Source organism: Bubalus bubalis, chromosome 9, assembly GCF_019923935.1.
Source record: "Bubalus bubalis isolate 160015118507 breed Murrah chromosome 9, NDDB_SH_1, whole genome shotgun sequence".
Classification (NCBI taxonomy): Eukaryota; Metazoa; Chordata; class Mammalia; order Artiodactyla; family Bovidae; genus Bubalus; species Bubalus bubalis.
This window is the reverse complement of record NC_059165.1, coordinates 72628599-72647202: the sequence shown is the minus strand read 5'-3', so window position 1 is coordinate 72647202 and position 18604 is coordinate 72628599. Positions and strand designations below refer to the sequence as shown.

At 41.2% G+C, this 18604-nt stretch overlaps 1 protein-coding gene across 5 annotated transcripts in view; it reads right to left on the bottom strand.

Moving 5' to 3' along the window:
- The window catches only part of UIMC1 (ubiquitin interaction motif containing 1), a 139130-nt gene extending 122135 nt beyond the window's left edge, over positions 1–16995 (bottom strand). The window contains exon 1 of one of the 5 annotated variants that reach the window (XM_006076329.3): positions 16810–16995. The gene's annotated coding sequence lies outside the window, so the exon portion shown is untranslated. Of the gene's footprint in view, positions 1–16615; positions 16788–16809 lie in introns of those variants that run through there. The other 4 variants (XM_006076325.3, XM_025292967.2, XM_025292964.2 and 1 more) reach the window with 4 other exon arrangements.
- Between the last annotated feature and the right edge of the window lie 1609 nt (positions 16996–18604).

The window sequence follows — 18604 nt, the reverse complement described above, 5'->3', positions numbered from 1 at the left end:
TTATGTTACTACTATAACTCAATGAAGATTCAGATGACAGCAATTTTTATCAAGTTTTCTTTTTCATTTTCATTATAGTCAATTTATAAATTTTGTTATTAATAGTTTCAAGTGTACAGCAAAATTAATCAGTTATACATATATCCACTCTTAAGATTCTTTTTCCATATAAGCTACTACAGAGTATTGGGTAGAGTTCCCCGTGAATTAAATATATACATTGTATGGATGTGAGAGTTGGACCATAAAGAAGGCTAAGAGCCAAAGAATTGATGCTTTTGAACTGTGGTGCTAGAGAAGACTCTTGAGAGTTCCTTGGACAGCAAGGAGATCAAACCAATCAATCCTAAAGGAAGTCAACCCATAATATTCACTGGAAGGACTGATACTGAAGCTGAAGCTCTAATACTCTGGCCACCTGATACAAAGAGCTGACTCACTGGAAAAGACCCTGATGCTGGGAAAGATTGAGGGCAGAAAGAGAAGGGGACAACAGAGGATGAGATGGTTGAATGGCATCACCAATTGGTGATGGATCCAATGGACATGAGCTTGAGCAAACTCCAGATGATAGTGAAGGACAGGGAAGCCTGGTGTGCTTCCATGCACAGTCCATGGGGTCGCAAAGAGTCAGACACAACTAAGCAATTGAACAACAACAAATTATTTTTTTAGACTCTGCAAGCTTAACAGACTACAGTAGAATGTAAATATAACTTTTATATGCATTGGGAAACAAAAAAATCACATGACTCACTTTATTTTGATTTACTGCAGTGGTCTGGAACTGAACCACAGTATGTGAGGTATAACTGTGTTTGAAATTCTAGAAAAGACTAATAAATCAACAGTGAAAAAAAAAAAAAAAACCCCAGACAAGTAATTGCCTCAGGCCAGAATGGGGGAGGGAGAAAAATGGCTGGTTAAAGGCATAAAGGTACCTCTTGAAATAAGTGTGCTGTATCTTGATTAAGGAGGTGGTTACACAGGTAAGATACTCTGACCAAAATTCAATCACAGACTTGATTCATCATCATCAAAATTCAATCATCATTCCCTCCAAAGAAATCCCATGATTATTGTCATGACAATAAAGAGGTTAATAAATCTTTTCTCAAAAAGGAACTTTAAAAGCTGACAAATTTCAGCTTGGAAACTAAGTGAATATAACAAAATTAAAAATATTTATTCATGAAAACTACTTAACTTTCAGTAAGAACACCATGAATCTCTGCAATTCATAGCAAGAGCTTCTCCCATATATCCCCCGCCCCTAGATTCACCAGCCAAGGAAAGGAAGGACATGAATATCAACAATTTCACTTTCACAGCTGGCGGGGACTCACTAGGTAGGAACATTTTTAGTCTATCTTAGTGGCCAATACCCTGTGGTTGGGTCCTAGATGAGGCAAGCAACAAACCAGAGAACGAATCAAAGATTTATCAGGAAATTCCAAGAAGACAGACAGCCATTAGAGGATTCATAAAGTCTCCAAATATCCCAGACTGATGAAAGTTTGTGTTCAGTTCAGTTCAGTTCAATCGCTCAGTCGTGTCCGACTCTTTGTAACCCATGAATTGCAGCACGCCAGGCCTCCCTGTCCATCACCAACTCCCGGAGTTCACTCAGACTCACGTCCATCAAGTCAGTGATGCCATCCAGCCATGTCATCCTCTGTCGTCCCCTTCTCCTCCTGCCCCCAATCCCTCCCAGCATCAGTCTTTTCCAATGAGTCAACTCTTCGCATCAGGTGGCCAAAGTGCTGGAGTTCCAGCTTCAGCATCATTCCCTCCAAAGAAATCCCAGGGCTGATCTCCTTCAGAATGGACTGGTTGTGTACATACATGCAAACACCACAGCAGACCCAAGTGTCCTCCATAAACCTGGCAGCAGGACGCTGTGCATACACAGCAGAATCTGAGAGCCCCTGAGGACAGTAAACACTGGGGCAAGCTTGAAAGCCAGTACTCAGGTTCCATCCCATGCAGAACTAAGACATCATCTTTGATTCTCTTTCACTCATTTTTCATATCCAATTAATCCTCATGCCTTACTGATTTCATCTCCTATATTTCTCTTTAACTTATCCACGTCTGTCCATTTCCAATTCAGTCGCTCAGTTGTGTCTGACTCTTTGCAACCCCATGGACTGCAGCACACCAGGTTTCCCTGTTCATCACCAACTCCTGGAGCGTGCTCAAATTCATGTCCACCAAGTCAGTGATGCCATCCAACCATCTCATCCTCTGTCGTCTCCTCCTCCCACCTTTAATCTTTCCCAACATCGGGGTCTTTTCCAACGAGTCAGCTCTTCGCATCAGGTGGCCAAAGTATAGGAGCTTCAGCTTCAGCATCAGTCCTTCCAATGAATATTCAGGACTGATCTCCTTTAGGATGGACTGGTTGGATCTCCTTGCAGTCCAAGGGACTCTCAAGAGTCTTCTCCAACACCACAGTTCAAAAGTATCATTCTTTGGTGCTCAGCTTTCTTTATAGTCCAACTCTCACATCCATATATGACTCCTGGAAAAACCATAGCTTTGACTAATCGGACCTTTATGGGCAAAGTAATGTCTCTGCTTTTTAATATGCTGTCTAGGTTTGTCATAGCTTTTCTTCTGAGAAAAAAGCATCTTTTAATTTCATGGCTGTAATCACCATCTGCAGTGATTTTGGAGACCAAAAAGTACAGTCTCTCATTGTTTCCCTATCTATTTGCCATGAAGTGATGGAACCGGATACCGTGGTCTTAGTTTTTTGAATGTTGAGTTTAAAGCCAACTTTTTCACTCTCCTCTTTCATCAAGAGGTTCTTTAGTTTTTCTTCGCTTTCTGCCATAAGGGTGGTGTCACCTGCATATCTGAGGTTATTGATATTTCTCCCAGCAATCTTGATTCTAGCTTGTGCTTCATCCAGCCCAGCATTTTGCATTAAGTACTCTGCATATAAGTTAATTAAGCAGGGTAACAATATACAGTCTTTCCCAATATACATACTCAATATACATAACATACATAACTCAATATACATACATATACATACTCCTTTCCCAATTTGGAACCAGTCTGTTGTTCCATGTCCGGTTCTAACTGTTGCTTCTTGACCTGAATACAAATTTCTCTGGAGGCAGGTAAGGTGGTCTGGTAGTCTCATCTCTTTAAGGATTTTCCACAATATGTTGTGATCCACACAGTCAAAGGCTTTGGTGTAGTCAATAAAGCAGAAGTAGATGTTTTTCTGGAACTCTCTTACTTTTTCAATGAGCCAATGGATGTTGGCAATTTGATCTCTGGTTCCTCTGCCTTTTCTAAATCCAACTTGAACATCTGGAAGTTCATGGTCCATTTTCACTACCACCCTAGTTCCAAAGTACCAGCAACTCACATGTGGACAATATCTTAACTAGGTCCCTTACTTTCACTCTTGCTCCACCCCCTGTCCAATTTGCTCTACACACTGAAGCTTTCACCTTTTAAAATTGCAAATACTAAATTATTCCACAATTTAGGAATTCCTTGGCAGTCCAGTAGGGTTAGGACTCCACACTTTCACTGCTGAAGGGGAAGGTTCAATCCCTGGACAGGGAAATAAGGTCCCACAATCCACATGGCAAGGCCGAAACAAACAAAATAAATAATATTCCACTATTTAAAACTTCATTATCTCACTGTTTCATATTTAAGACATTTTTCTCTTAATATGGTCTACATGGTATGCCCTGTATTATCTGACCTCCTGCCAGATTTCTCTTGCTCTACTTCCTCAGTTCTTAAGCTACATCCATACTACTTTTCTGCCACAAAGCCTTCCCACACACTTCTTCTGCATGAAAGATTCCCTCCAACACTAGGTTCACCTAGTTTACTCCTCATCCTTGAGATCTCAGCTGAACTATGATCTCAGAGAAGTCTTCCTTGACCACCAAACCTGATCAATCTCTTACCACATATGCTCAACGCATCAGCTTTCCCTCAAAGTAATCACAGCTGTAACTATATATTTATGTTTGCGATTTTTTAAGGCAATACCTGTCTTTTCCAATAGATTTGTAGGTTTCAGAAAGACAAGGATAGGTCTAGCCCTAGGACTTAGCACATTCTCTGTAAATAACAGATGATCATCAAATACTTATTAAATAAATTACTTATACAAAATTTAGAACAATTTAGTGGTGAAATTATACTTTTCTCTTTATCCAAACTTTCTAGTCTTAAAATTTTTAAATATTAAAAAAAAAAAACTAGCTGTGTTTTATAGTTTTCAGCTTGTAAGTCCTGTACATATTTTGTTAGATTTATGCCTAAATATTTGAGATGACTGGATGGCATCACCGACTCAATAGACCTGAGTTTGAGTTAACTCCGGGAGTTGGTGATGGACAGGGAGGCCTGGTGTGCTGCAGTCCATGGGGTCAAAAAGACTCAGACACAACTGAGCGACTGAACTGAACTGAACTTCTCTTAGTAATTAATGAAAGCAATCAAGATCTAAATCAGTGGAACATACATGCTCATTGATTGTAAGACTCAACATAATAATGCTGTCAATTTGTCCCAAATTCATCTTAGTGCAGTCTCTCAGCCAGGTCCAAGTCTTTGCAATCCCATGGACTACAGCCCACCAGGCTCCTCTGTCCATGGAATTCTCCAGGCAAGAATACTGGAGTGGGTAGCCATTCATTTCTCCAGGGGATCTTCCCAACCCAAGGATCGAACCCGGGTCTCCCACGCTGCAGGCAGATTCTTCACCATCTAAGCCCCAATTCATCTTAGATTTAACATAATTCCTATAAAAATCCCTGCAGTATCTTTTTGTAGACTTAGACAAGTTTATTCTAAAATTTACATGGAAAAGCACAGGCCCTAGAAAGACTTAAACAATCCTGACAAAAAAGAATAAAGTGAGAGGAATCACACTACTCCATATTAAGGGTTATTATATGACTACAGTAATCAAAATAGTGTGGAATTGGTAGAATAATAGACATACATCAATGAAGAAGAAAGAACTCAGAAACCATCACAACATACTCAAATCTAATTTAGTAGGGAAAGTCTTTTCAATAAATGGTGTTAAAGCAAGTAGAAATCCACTGGCAAAAAGAAAAAAGAAAACCTCAAGCTAACACTTTATACAAAATCAACTCAAAATGAATCTATTAAAACCACGAGATAATACTATTGAATACACACCCATCAAAATGAATAAAATTTAAAAAGTCACACCACCAAAGTCAGGCAAATATTCAGGGAAACTGGATCACTCATACAAAGCTGGTGGGAATGTAAAATGGTACAACTCTGAAAAGAGTTCTGCAGTTTCTTAACTATCACATAACCCAATAACTGTACTCCTAGGTATTTATTCCAGAGAAACAAACTTCCCACAACCAACACTTCAAAAGTTGAACAAATTAGGCTACGAAATTTTGTGTCATCTGCCATATTCATCTGACCTCTCGCCAACCAATGACCACTTCTTCAAGCTTCTCGACAACTTTTTGAAGGGAAAATGTTTCCATAACCAGGTGCTGCTGCTGCTGCTAAGTAACTTCAGTCGTGGCCGACTCTGTGTGACCCCATGGACGGAAGCCCACCAGGCTCCCCGGTCCCTGGGATTCTCCAGCAAGAATACTGGAGTGGGTTCCCATTTCCTTCTCCAATGCATGAAAGTGAAAAGTGAAAGTGAAGTCACTCAGTCGTGTCCCACTCCCAGTGATCCCACGGACTGCAGCCTACCAGGCTCCGCCGTCCATGGGATTTTCCAGGCAAGAGTACTGGAGTGGGATGCCATTGCCTTCTCCGCCATAACCAGCAGGAGGCAGAAAATGCTTTCCAAGAGTTCATCAAATCCCAAAGCAAGGATTTTTATGCTAAAGGAATAAACAAACTTATTTCTCATTGGTAAAAATGTGTTGACGGTAATGGTTTCCATTTTGACTAATAAAGATGTGTTTGAGCCTAGTTATAATGATGTAAAATTCACGATCTAAAACTGCACCTATTTTATTTAAATTTATTTTTAATTGAAGGATAATTATTTCACAGTATTGTGTTAGTTTCTGTCAAACATCAACATGAATCAGTCATAGGTACATATATCCCCTCCCTCTTGGACCTCCCTGCCACCTCCTTCCCATCCCACCCCTCTAGGTTGTTACAGAGCCCCAGTTTGAGTTGCTGAGTTATACAGCAAATTCCCACTGGCTACCATATCTATTTTACACATGGTAATGTATGTTTCCATGTTACTCTCTCCATACAACCCATCCTCTCCTTCCTTCCCCACCGCTCCATGTCCATAAGTCTATTCTCTATGTCTGTTGTCTCCACGGCTGGAGCGTGGAGACTTATCTCCACTCCTTCAAATAATTTCATCAGTACCATCTTTCTAGATTCCATTTATATGTATTAGTATACGATATCTGTTTTCCTCTTTCTGACTTACGTCACTCTGTATAATAAACTCTAGGTTCATCCATCTCATTACAACTGACTCAAATGTGATCCTTTTTATCACTGAGTAATAGTCCATTGTATATATGTACCACAGCTGCTTTATCCATTCATCTATCAGTGGACATCTAGATTGCCTCCACGTTCTAGCTATTGCAGGCAATGAACATTGGGGTACATGTGTCTTTTTCAACTTTGGTTTCCTCAGGGTATATGCCTAGTAGTGGGATTGCTGAGTCATATGGTAGTTTTATTCCTAGTTTTTTAAGGAATCTCCATACTGTCTTCCATTGTGGCTGTATCAATTTACATTCCTACCAACAGTACAAGAGAGTTCCCTTTTCTCCACATCCTCTCCAGAATTTATTGTTTGTAGACTTTTTGATGATAGCCACTCTGACCAGTGTGAAGTGATATCTCACTGTAGTTTTGACTTGCATCTCTCTAATAACGAGTGATATAGAGCATCTTTTCCTGTGTTTATTAGCCATCTGTATGTCTTTGGAGGGAGAAAGAAATGGCAACCCACTCCAGTATTCTTGCCTAGAGAATCCTGTGGACAGAGGAGCCTGGTGGGCTGCTGTCTACAGGGTTGCACAGAGTCGGACACGACTGAAGCGACTTCATATGCATGCATGTGTTGGAGAAGGAAATGGCAACCCACTCCAGTATTCTTGCCTGGAGAATTCCAGGGACAGAGGAGCCTGGTGGGCTGCCGTCTATGGGGTAGCACAGAGTCGGACACAACTGAAGCGACTTAGCAGCAGCAGCATGTCTTTGGAGATATGTCTGTTTAGGTCTTTTTCCCACTCTTTGATTGGGTTGTGAAACCACAATTACATTTTCACCATCTTAATAAATCCTACATGCTGCAACTAAGAGTTCACATATCACAATAAAGATCGAAGATCCCACATGCAACAACTAAGACCCAGCACAGCCAAAAAGGCAAACAAGTTAAAAAGAAAGAAAAAGAATGAACTACTGATACATGCAACAACTTGGTTGACTCTTAAGGGAATTGTGTTGAGCAAAAAAAGTCCATCCTAAAAGACTGAAGACAAAAGGAGAAGGGGGTAACAGAGGATAAGATGGTTAGATAGCATCATTGACTCAACGGATATAAATTTGAGCAAACTCCAGGAGATAGTGAAGGACAAGGAAGCTTGGCATGCTCCAGTTTATGGGATCACAGTCAGACATGGCTTACTGACTGAACAACAAAAATGTTATACAGGGCTTCCCTGGTGGTCCAGGGGTTAAGAATCCACCTTGCAATGTGAGGGACACCAGTTGGATTCTTGGTCCAGGAAGATCCCACATGCTGCACAGCAACTAAGCCTGTGTGCCACAACTACTGAGCCAGCCCTCTAGAACCCATATGCTGCAACTACTGAAGCCTGAGCGCCTAGAGCCTGTGCTCCAGAACAAGAGAAGCCGCCTCAGTGAGAAGTCCACACACGACAATGAAGAGTAGCCCCTGCTCACCACAACTAGAGAAAGCCTGCATGCAGCAACAAAGACCCTACCACAGCCAAAAATGAAATAAAAAATATATAAATCTTTTTTATTTTCTATATTATTCCATTTATAAAAATGCGTGAAATGACAAAATTTTAGAAAACAAGCATATTGTTGTCAAGGGTTAGTGACAGGAGAGAGCAGGAAAGGACATGGGTTTGGTTAGAAAAGGGGTTCCTGTGGTGTTGGAACTGTTTAATTTCTTGATTGTTGTGGATAATACAGGAACTTACACACAAATGACAAAATTGTAGTAGTTAACACACATACACAGAAACAGATAAATGAATATAAGTAAAATGGGGGAAATCTATCAGTGGGTTATACCAATGTCAGTATCAAGGTTGTGTTATTAAAGGATAATTTGAAATTCCAGTTCAAGATGGTGATGTTGCAGAATCTTGAACTCGCTTCCTCCCACAAATCTACAGCTATATACAGAACAATTTCCTGCAGGGAAGAAATAAAAAATTATACATACACACATACACACATATAACCCCATAGCTGAGCAAATCCTACACATCAGACAAACAAGAGAAATTTTACTTCAAAGTAAATCCCACACCCTCATGTAGTGACCCACAATCAGGAAGGAACTCAAAATCCCAATCTTCTCCCTGAGGAGTGAAGGGTTTGAACCCTGTATCTGGCAGCCCAACTTTTAAGATGCACCTGAGAGATGACCCCCAATACATCCAACTTTGAAACCTGACAGCACTTGCACTCATGAAACCCACAAGGCTACAGTAAACTGAGAAACAGTTCTCAAAGGGCTCACACCCACAGAAAACCACCAAGAGCCCAGCACAGAAGCCAACTGAAAAACACCCAAACTTTCTGTGAAAAATGTTTATTTGCTTATCATAAAGAACTGGCCTGACGAGCAGGCATCTAACTTAACACACATCTAAGCACCTGCTGAAATATTATTCAGAGACAAAGGCTGGTGGGTGACATCTTTGCACTCTTCCTCTGATTTGCTCCAGCTTGTCAGTATCTCACAGAACAGAGCTTGTACCCTCATCTGATGCCTTGATTTTTGCAGTTGCCACCAGAAGACACCTCTAGATTGCCAAATTCTAGTGGTCAACAAGGCTTACATTCAGAATCCCACAGGACTGTAGCTATCTGCATATTTTTTTTTAACATTTATTTGGCTGTGTCAGTTCTTAGTTATGGCACATGGGATCTTCATTGCAGCATACAGGATCTTTAGTTGTGGTGTGCAGGCTCTTCACTGAGACACGTGGACTTCTCTCTAGTTGTAGCAGGGGCTTCTCTTGTTTTAACGCAGAGGCTCAGTAGTTGTGGTACACAGGCTTAGTTGTCCTGCAGCATATGAGATCTTGGTTCCCTGACCAAGGATCAAATCCATGTCCCCTACATTGGAAGTCAGATTCTTAACCACTGGACCACCAGGGAAGTCCCTATCTGCATAATTTAAAGGCAGCTGCCTAAGAGTCTGGCTTCCAATCAGCCTTTTATCTAGGAGCAGAGTTCTTCCACTTTGGGATACTGACAGGTCTTGGCACATCTTAAACTACTGGGGGCCACTGAAAATAAAGTAGGCTGCTGGGACATTCACAAAGGTTTGAGAGACAACCAAGAGCTAAAGGCAAAGTTGAATGATAAGATTCATCCCCTACACAGGGTCACTCTTTCAAAACTAAACAGTGGCTATTTCATCTAATGCATAACGAACTAATGCATATCTAACCAACACAGAGTCAGGGAAAATGAAAAAACAGACAAATATGTTTCAGGTGAAGGAACAAGGTAACACCTCAGAAAAAGACCTTAATGAAACAGAGATAAGTGATTTAACCTGATGAAAGTACAAAAGAATGGTTATAAAGATATTCACCAAGCTCAAGAGAAAAATGGAGGGACAAAGTGAGAATCTCAAAACAGAGGCAGAAAATAAAAGGAAGCACCAAATAGAAGTCACAGAGCTGAAGAATACAATGACTGAAATGGAAAATATAACGTGAAGGTTCAACAGCAGACCAGATGAAGCAAGAAAAAAAAGGGTCACTGCACTTAACGACAGGGCACTGGAACTCACCCAATCACAACAGCAAACAGAAAAAAAAAAGAGTGAAGACAGCCTAGGAAACAAATGTTGTTGTTTAGTCGTTGTGTTCAACTCTTTGAGAATCTATGGACTGCAACATGCCAGGCTTTCCTGTCCTTTACTATCTTCCAGAGTTTGCTCAAACTCACATCCATTGAGTCAATGATGCCACCCAACCATCTCATCCTGTCACCCTCTTCTCCTCCTGCCCTCAATCTTTCCCAGCATCAAAGTCTTTTCCAATGAGTAGGCTCTTCTCATCAGGCAGCAAAAATATTGGAGCTTCAATTTCAGCATCAGTCCTTCCAATGAATAACCAGGATTAATTTCCTTTAGGATTGACTGGTTTGATATCCTTGCTGTGGATATCAAGAGTCTTCTCCAGCACCACAATTCAAAAGCATAAGTTCTTCGGTGTTCAGCCTTCTTTATGGTCCAACTCTCACATCCATATATGACTACTGGAAAAACCAATGCTTTGACTAGACGGACTTTTGTCAGCAAAGTGATATCTCTGCTTTTTAATACACTGTCTAGATTTGTCACAGCTTTTCTTCTAAGGAGCAAGCGTCTTTTAATTTTGTGGCTGCAGTCACCGTCTGTAGTGTTTTGGGAGGCCAAGAAAATAAAATCTGTCCTTGTTTCTACTTTTTCCCCATCTAATTGCCATGAAGTGATGGGACCAGATACCATGGTCTTAGTCTTCTGAATGTTGAGTTTTAAGCCAGCTTTTCACTCTCCTCTTTCACTCTCATCAAAAGGCTCTTTAGTTCCTCTCCACTTTCTGCCATTAGAGTAGTAGTATCTGCATATCTGAGGTTATTGATATTTCTCCCAGCAATCTTGATTCCAGCCTGTGATTCATCCAGCCCAACATTTCACATGGTGTACTCTGCATAGAAGTTAAATAAAAAGGGTGACAATATACAGTCTTGATGTACTCCTCTCTAAATTTTGAACCAGTCTGTTGTTCTATGTCCAGTTCTAACTGTTGCTTCTTGACCCGCATACAGGTTTCGCAGGAGGCAGGAAGGTAGTCTGGTATTCCCATCTCTTTAAGAATTTTCCACAGTTTGTTGCAATCCACATAAAGGCTTTAACATAGTCAACGAAGCAGAAGTAGATGTTTTTCTGGAACTCCCTTGCTTTCTCTATGATACAGCAGGTATCCCTGGAAGTTCTCAGCTCCTGTACTGTTAAAGCCTAGCTTGAAGAATTTTGAGCATTACCTTGCTAGCATGTGAAATAAGCACAACTCTACAGCAGTCTGAACATACTTTGGCATGGCTTTCTTTGGGATTGGAATGAAAACTTTTCCAGGACTGTGGCCATTGCTTAGTTTTCCAAATTTGCTGGTATAAGGAGTGTAGCATTTTAACAGCATCACCTTTTAGGATTTGAAATAGCTGAGCTGGAATTCCATCACCTCCACTAACTCAGATAATCGGAGGAGGCCCTGGCAACCCACTCCAGAACTCTTGCCTGGAAAATCCCATGGACGGAGGAGCCTGGTAGGCTGCAGTCCATGGAGTTGCTGGGAGTCGGACATGACTGAGTGACTTCACTTTCACGCATTGGAGAAGGAAATGGCAACCCACTCCAGTATTCTTGCCTGGAGAATCCCAGGGACGGGGGAGCCTGGTGGTCTGCCGTCTATGGGGTCGCACAGTGTCAGGCACAACTGAAGCGACTTAGTAGCGCTCGCTTCGGCAGCACATACACTGAAGTGACTTAGCAGCAGCAGCAGCTCAGACAATACTAACATGGCAATACTTCCCAAATTGACATACACAGTCAGTGCAATCCCTAATAAAATCCTAGTTGATTTTTTTGGTGAAAACTGACAAGTTGATCCTAAAATTGGCATGGAAATTCAAAATAATAATTGAAACAATTAAAACTATCTTGGGAAAAAAAAGTTGATGGACTAACACATCCTGATTTCAAAATCTAGTACAAAGGTACAGTAATCAAGACAGTGTGGCACTGGAGCTAAGAATGAATGCACAAATCAATGGAACAGAACTGACCGTCTGGAAATATATGGTCATGTTTACAGTCAACTTATTTTCAACAAGAGTGCCAAGACCATTCAATAGGGAAAAGAATCATCTTTCTAATATATGGTGCTGGAAAAACTGTACAGCCGGATGCAAAAGAATGAAATTGATCCCTACCCTCACACCATACAAAAATTAACTCAAAACAGATCAAATACTTAAATGTAGAAGCCAGAATTATAAAACTCACAGAACAGACAAATTTTTACAAGCTTGAATTCAATAATGGTTTCTTATATATGACATCAAAAGCACAAGCAACAAAAGAAAAACTAGATAAACTGGACACCAAAAATCAAGAAATTCTGTGCTTCAAAGACACTATCAAGAAAGCAAAGGGACAGTCCACAGAACTGGAGACAATTCTTACAAATCACATATATGTTAAGGAGTTGTACTTAGAATATATATACATATATAGTCTTATAACTCAAAAATAAAACAGCAAATAACCCAATAAAAATTAGTCACAGAATCTAAGTACACATTTCTTTAATGATTATTTATAGACAGCAAATAAATGGGTAAAAAGATGCTGAATATGATTAGCCATTAGGGAAATGCAAATCAAAATCACAATGAGATACCACTTTACACCCAGCAGATGGGTGTATAATCAAAAAGATAAACAGTAACAAGTGTAGGCCAGGATGTGGAGAAATTAAACCTGCATACACTACTGATAGATATGTAAAACAGAGAAGACTCTCTGGAAAACAGTCTAGCAGCTCCTCAAAATGTTGAAATTAGAATTACCATGCAACCCAGCAATTCCACTCCTACATAAACAGCCAAAAGAAATTACAGTTTGTGTCCACACAAAAACCTGTACGTAAATATTCACAAAGCAGCATTACTCATGACAGCCCCAAAATGGAAACCACCCAAATATCCATCAACAGATGAAGGAATAAATAAAATGTATATCAGATCCATACAATGGAAAATTATCCAGCAATAAAAAGAAATGAAGCACTGATACATGCAACAACACAGATGAAGTTTGAAAACATTATGATAAGTAAAAAGAAGTCAGAAGGACCACATACTGTCTGATTCCATTTACATGAAATACCCATACCGGTAAATCTAAATAGACAGACAGTAGGATCAGTGATTGCTTACAGATCAGGGGTATTGGTACTGATGAATTAGGGGTGTGGAATTTCTCTTTAGGGTGAAGAAATGTTCTAAAATTGATTGTTGTGATGGTTATACAACTGTGAAAATACTAAAAGCCACTGAATTGTACATTTTAGTGGGTAAATTTTATGGTATATGAATTATATCTCAATAAAGCTGTTTAAAAAAATTAAGCTATGGTGACCAAGTCAGAACACTAGTTACCTTTGGATTTAGTTACCTTTGGAGGGTACTAAATGAAAAGGGGCACAGGGGATCCTTTTGAGGTGTCAGAAATGTTTCATATCTTGATTTGGGTGGCAGTTACATGGATGTACATACTGAGCTATACAATTAAGATTGGTTCACTTCACTATATGCAAACAATACTTTTTTAATGATATATGTGAGTGAATGACTATTTTATTTAATCCTTATAAAAACCTAAGAAGTAAATATATAATGAGGAAACATAGGTTCAAAACACTAACCTGCCCAAAGTCACAAGGCAGGCACTTGCATTTCTATCTCTCAACTCTAAATCCTAACTCCAATATTCCATGACTTAATCTTTGGATTTCTGATATAAGGTATGACACATAAATATTAGATGAATCGGTGGCACTAGTGGTAAAGAACCCGCCTGCCAATGCAGGAGATTTAAGAGACACGAGTTCGATCCCTGGGTCAGGAAGATCCCCTGGAGGAGGAAATAGCAACCCACTCCAGTATTCTTACCTGGAGAATCCCATGGACAGAGGAGCCTGGTGAGTTCCAGTCCATAGGATCGCAAAAAGTCAGACACAACTGAAGTGACTTAGCATACTTTATGCTATATATTTAAATTATTAAATATAATTCAATAAAATATTTAAATTATATATATTTAACTTATTGAATGCTATATAAGGGCACAAAAGGCTAAATTACAGGTCAAAGGAAACTATTGCTATATGGAGAATAGTAAGACTTGAGATGATACTTGAATCTAAGAGAACAGCTTGAACAGGACTTGGAAGTAGGGATAAGTATGGGGTCAGACAGGAGGAATCATAGTGCCCTAGGAAAACATCTTGTTAGATTTGAACATATTGGTTTCAATAATTAAATGTATTGAAACCAATATGTTCAAATCTGATAGCAATGGTGCTACACCATCAAATACATCTAATTTCTTAAAGACATGTAAAGAAATAAAAACTGTTCTCCTTAGCACAGAACCATTTACAGGCTCAAAGTGTGTTTTCAAAGAATCCTAGTAAATAAGGGATCAATAAGCATTAAGTTAGAGGCAGCCCACAGACAGATTCCAAAATTCCAGTGCTTTGTGACATTTAGCCACACTATTTCCATGGAAATTCTAAGAGTAAAAAAGGTCATGTGCATGTGTGCTAAGTTGCTTCAGTTGTGTCTAACTCTTTACAACCCCATGGACTATAACCTGACAGACTCTTCTGTCCATGGGATTCTCCAGGCAAGAATACTGGAGTGGGTTGCCATTTCCTCCTCTAAGGGATCTTCCCCACCCAGGGATTGAACCCGTGTCTTCTGCGGCTCGTGAACTGCAGGCGGATTCTTTACCGCTGAGCCACCGGGGAAGTCCCTAAAGAAGTCACTGTTCAGCTAATTTAAACAAGCAATCTAACATAATTCAACTCCTATTTAAGCTGCCATCTTTCAAAATGAAAAAAAAAATCACTAAAATAATGGCTTATCTTCAATTACTTGAATAGAAGCTACAGAAGGAATTATCACTAAGTGTCTACAAAGAAGGAATAGAGTCTAGATACCAATACGTTCTTCTCAATCATAACATAAACAAAACGTCTCTAAAAGAATGCAAAGGCAGGAAAGGTGACCCAAAAATGAGACTCGTTATATTACAGTTGGTAGTGTCCTTGAAAATCTCCAATTTGTAAGATATTATTTGTCATTTTTGTTCAACACATCCATCTTCTTGATCTATGCAAAGAACAATCACTGACAAGAAAATTTAAAATCTTGACATTCTACCTACCAAACCTGTCAAAACTACTCTGAAAGCCTGGAGGCACTGGGACCTTAACAGTACTCTCTGATTGATTGACTCTTACTTCTAAATAAGCTACCATTCAAGAAATCTGATACCAAGCTCTTCATCAAATCACATGAGCTTTACTGTTTCTCCAATTTAAAAAAAAGTAAATGCACACCTACACACACACACACACCCCGATGCTCTATATGCCTACACACACACACACCCCCCCCCCCCGATGCTCTATTTCCCAGTTTATACTCAGCCTCAGTTTAAGACAAGTGTGTAAAAACAGAATCCAAACACAATGAGTAACAGTTATTTACTGGGTCCCAGGGAGGCCTGGCGTGCTGCAATTCAAGAGTCGGACACGACTGAGCGACTGAACTGAACTGGACACTATTGTAGGTACCTCAAATGCATTATAGAGGTTATTCCTCCCAAAAACTCTATATGCTAGGTTTCATGATTTTAGGACACTTTTATCATAATTTTTACACGTTAGGAAACTCAAAATCAAACATCTGGTAATTTCTTAAATTCAAAATGGGAATGCTGATAATTGAAGCACAATGTATCTGATTTCAAAAAGACATTTTTTACTTCAACTAAAAGGCACTATCTCTGACAGGAAAAAATAAAGACAGTAGACTTTCACTTGTTCATACTCAGTGACTATATACAAGAACACTGGAGTCACGCTGGCTGGATTCAAAACCAGCTCAACCGCTTACACCATGTGTGTCTTTGATCCTCAGTTATCTAACACGTAAGTTAAAGACGGTACAAGTACCTATGGCATAAGACTGTCGTGAACGTTCAACAAACGTGTATGTGTACAAGGCTTGAAACACTGTTTATCATCCTACAGAACGGAAACATAGTACTTCTGTGCCAGGGGGAAGTGGTACACGACGATCAGGATTCCCAAGGAAAATCTTAATTTCTGGGCAAAATAACCTAGACCACTAACCAACAGAAAACAGTAGCCTGGAGGAGATAGGGAGCGTGAGGAGAAAGTGGGTGGGGGACCCAGTCGACCTGATTCCGAGAGGTCCCGGCTGTGAGGCCCCACGAAAGAAGGCGGCATAGACGGAGCCCCCTCCCTGGGTGCTCAGCGTGAGGAAGACGCCTCCGGAGGTGGGCGGGGACCGAGGCCGGTGGCAGGAGACCCAGAAGGGCCGAAAGGGACCCGAGGAGGATGAAGGCCGCACCCTCGGTTTGAGGGGAGCGGGCCCGGCAGTCGAGGGAGGAAGACCATCCGGGGTCCCCAGAGGCCCCATCGGCGTCCCGAGGGCCCTCCCCGGCGTCCAGAGGCGTCCAGTATCCTGAGGGGCCATCCTCGGTGTCGTAACGGCCTACCCTGGTGTCTCGAAGGGCCGTCCTGTCAGCAGGCGCCCACCTTGGCGTCCGAAGAGACCCGCCTCAGCATCAAGAGGGTCCTAACCCCAAGTCAGAGGCTCCGCTCCGGAGAAGAGTGGGCCGCGCCCCAACTGAGGGGGAAGAGGAGGCGGGAAAAAGGCGGCTGGAGGTGTGCCGAAGCGGCTGGTACTCACCGACCGTCCGCGCCACGCGGATGAGCCCCTCCTCTCAAGTCCTGTTGGTCGCCAGCGGCCGCAGCACGTCAGGAATCTGAGGCGGGCAAGCGCGCGCGAACCTGAAACACCACGGGGTTGCGACGGGCTCTCGGGGCGGGCGCATGCGCGGGCGTCCAAGGACGGAACCAACCCGTACTGAGCGGGGGAGGCTGCCACAGGACATACCAACTGTGTGAGGTGGGGGGTCGCCATCAACCGGAGGCAGATTTCATCTCCAAGAGTCGACTGGGCACCTCCCAGTGGTCTCGCAGTTTGCTCGTTTGCTTTACCCTTTGCTAGTACTTTGAGGGAAACCAAAGAGTAGAAGTAACAGAGTCTGCGAAACCCTACCGTGAAACCTTGAAAGTCTTCTCTGCAACATCAAGCCTCGTCTGGCCCTGTTTTTGCGTATAACTTAAGTTACTCTGAAATTATCTGTTCATAAGATAATGAAAACAATCTCCGGATGGTAAATGTTATTAAAGTCTGACCATTTCAGGAGAAGAACGGACTCTGGGAAGTGGAGACTCTTAAAGATGCAAGGTAGAAGCATAAAATAAGAACAGCCACCTGTGGTGAAATTTAAAATTTTTATGACCCAGCAATTTCATGTCTACAAGTGTGCAGAAGATGTGTTCATGTTCCGGCCCGCTTCCTTGTGAAAAATATAAACAAAGGAAATGTACAATAAGATGTGAATGAATAAAATGGTATGCTCTATAATAAAATATTACATATAAGACTCATAAATGAGTACTATATATATCGACATTTGACAGCTCGTAAGAGTAGTTGAATAGTAATGTGTCAATAAATATGTTACTGAAAATTTGGTCCTTGTCACCACACCAAATGAGAGTGATGGGGACAAGGTTTTGAGGATAAAGGAAGAAGAAATGTATTGTTCCTGCTGCTGCTGCTGCTAAGTCACGTCAGCCGTGTCCGACTGTGTGACCCCATAGATGGCAGCCCACCAGGCTCCCCCGTCCCTGGGATTCTCCAGGCAAGAACACTGGAGTGGGTTGCCATTTCCTTCTCCAATGCATGAAAGGGAAAATTGAAAGTGAAGTCGCTCAGTCGTGTCCAACTCTTAGCGACCCCATGGACTGCAGCCTATCAGGCTCCTCCATCCATGGGATTTTCCAGGCAAGAGTACTGGAGTGGGTTGCCATTGCCTTCTCCAGAAATTTATTGATTTGCCACCAAATGAGGAGGGTGGCAGACTAGAGACTGGGAAACTATGACCTGCCATATAGGGAGAAAGCAGGTGTATTTAAAGAAAAGTCTTGAAGCTGGGGTTAAGGTAAGAGGAACACGCAGAGATTAATATGTATATACACACCATGACAATATGACTTGTGGACTTTCTGAAGATATGGTCCATATAACCCTAGCAAGTAGTAAAGAGCCTGGCCAAAAATAAACACCCAAAACTTGTTGATTGAATTGAATTTGGAAATGGGGAGATCAGAAAAGGTTTCAGCATAGGGCCAGAAATGTCCTTTTGAAGCATCTTACTTCAGAGAAAAATGTTTATCAATTGTTGTTAACAGCCATCTTGCAAGCCTAAAGAGAGGCAGCCTATGGCATGCAGCCTCTAAGATGGCCCCCAAACATCCTGCCTCCTGGCAATCACATTCTTATGGAATTCCTCCTTCCCTTTGAGTGTGGGCTACACTTAATGACTCTCTTTCAAAAAACAGATAATATGAGAGAAATGCTGGGATGTCATTTCCACAATTAGGTTATAAAAAGACTCGAGCGGGCTTCCCTT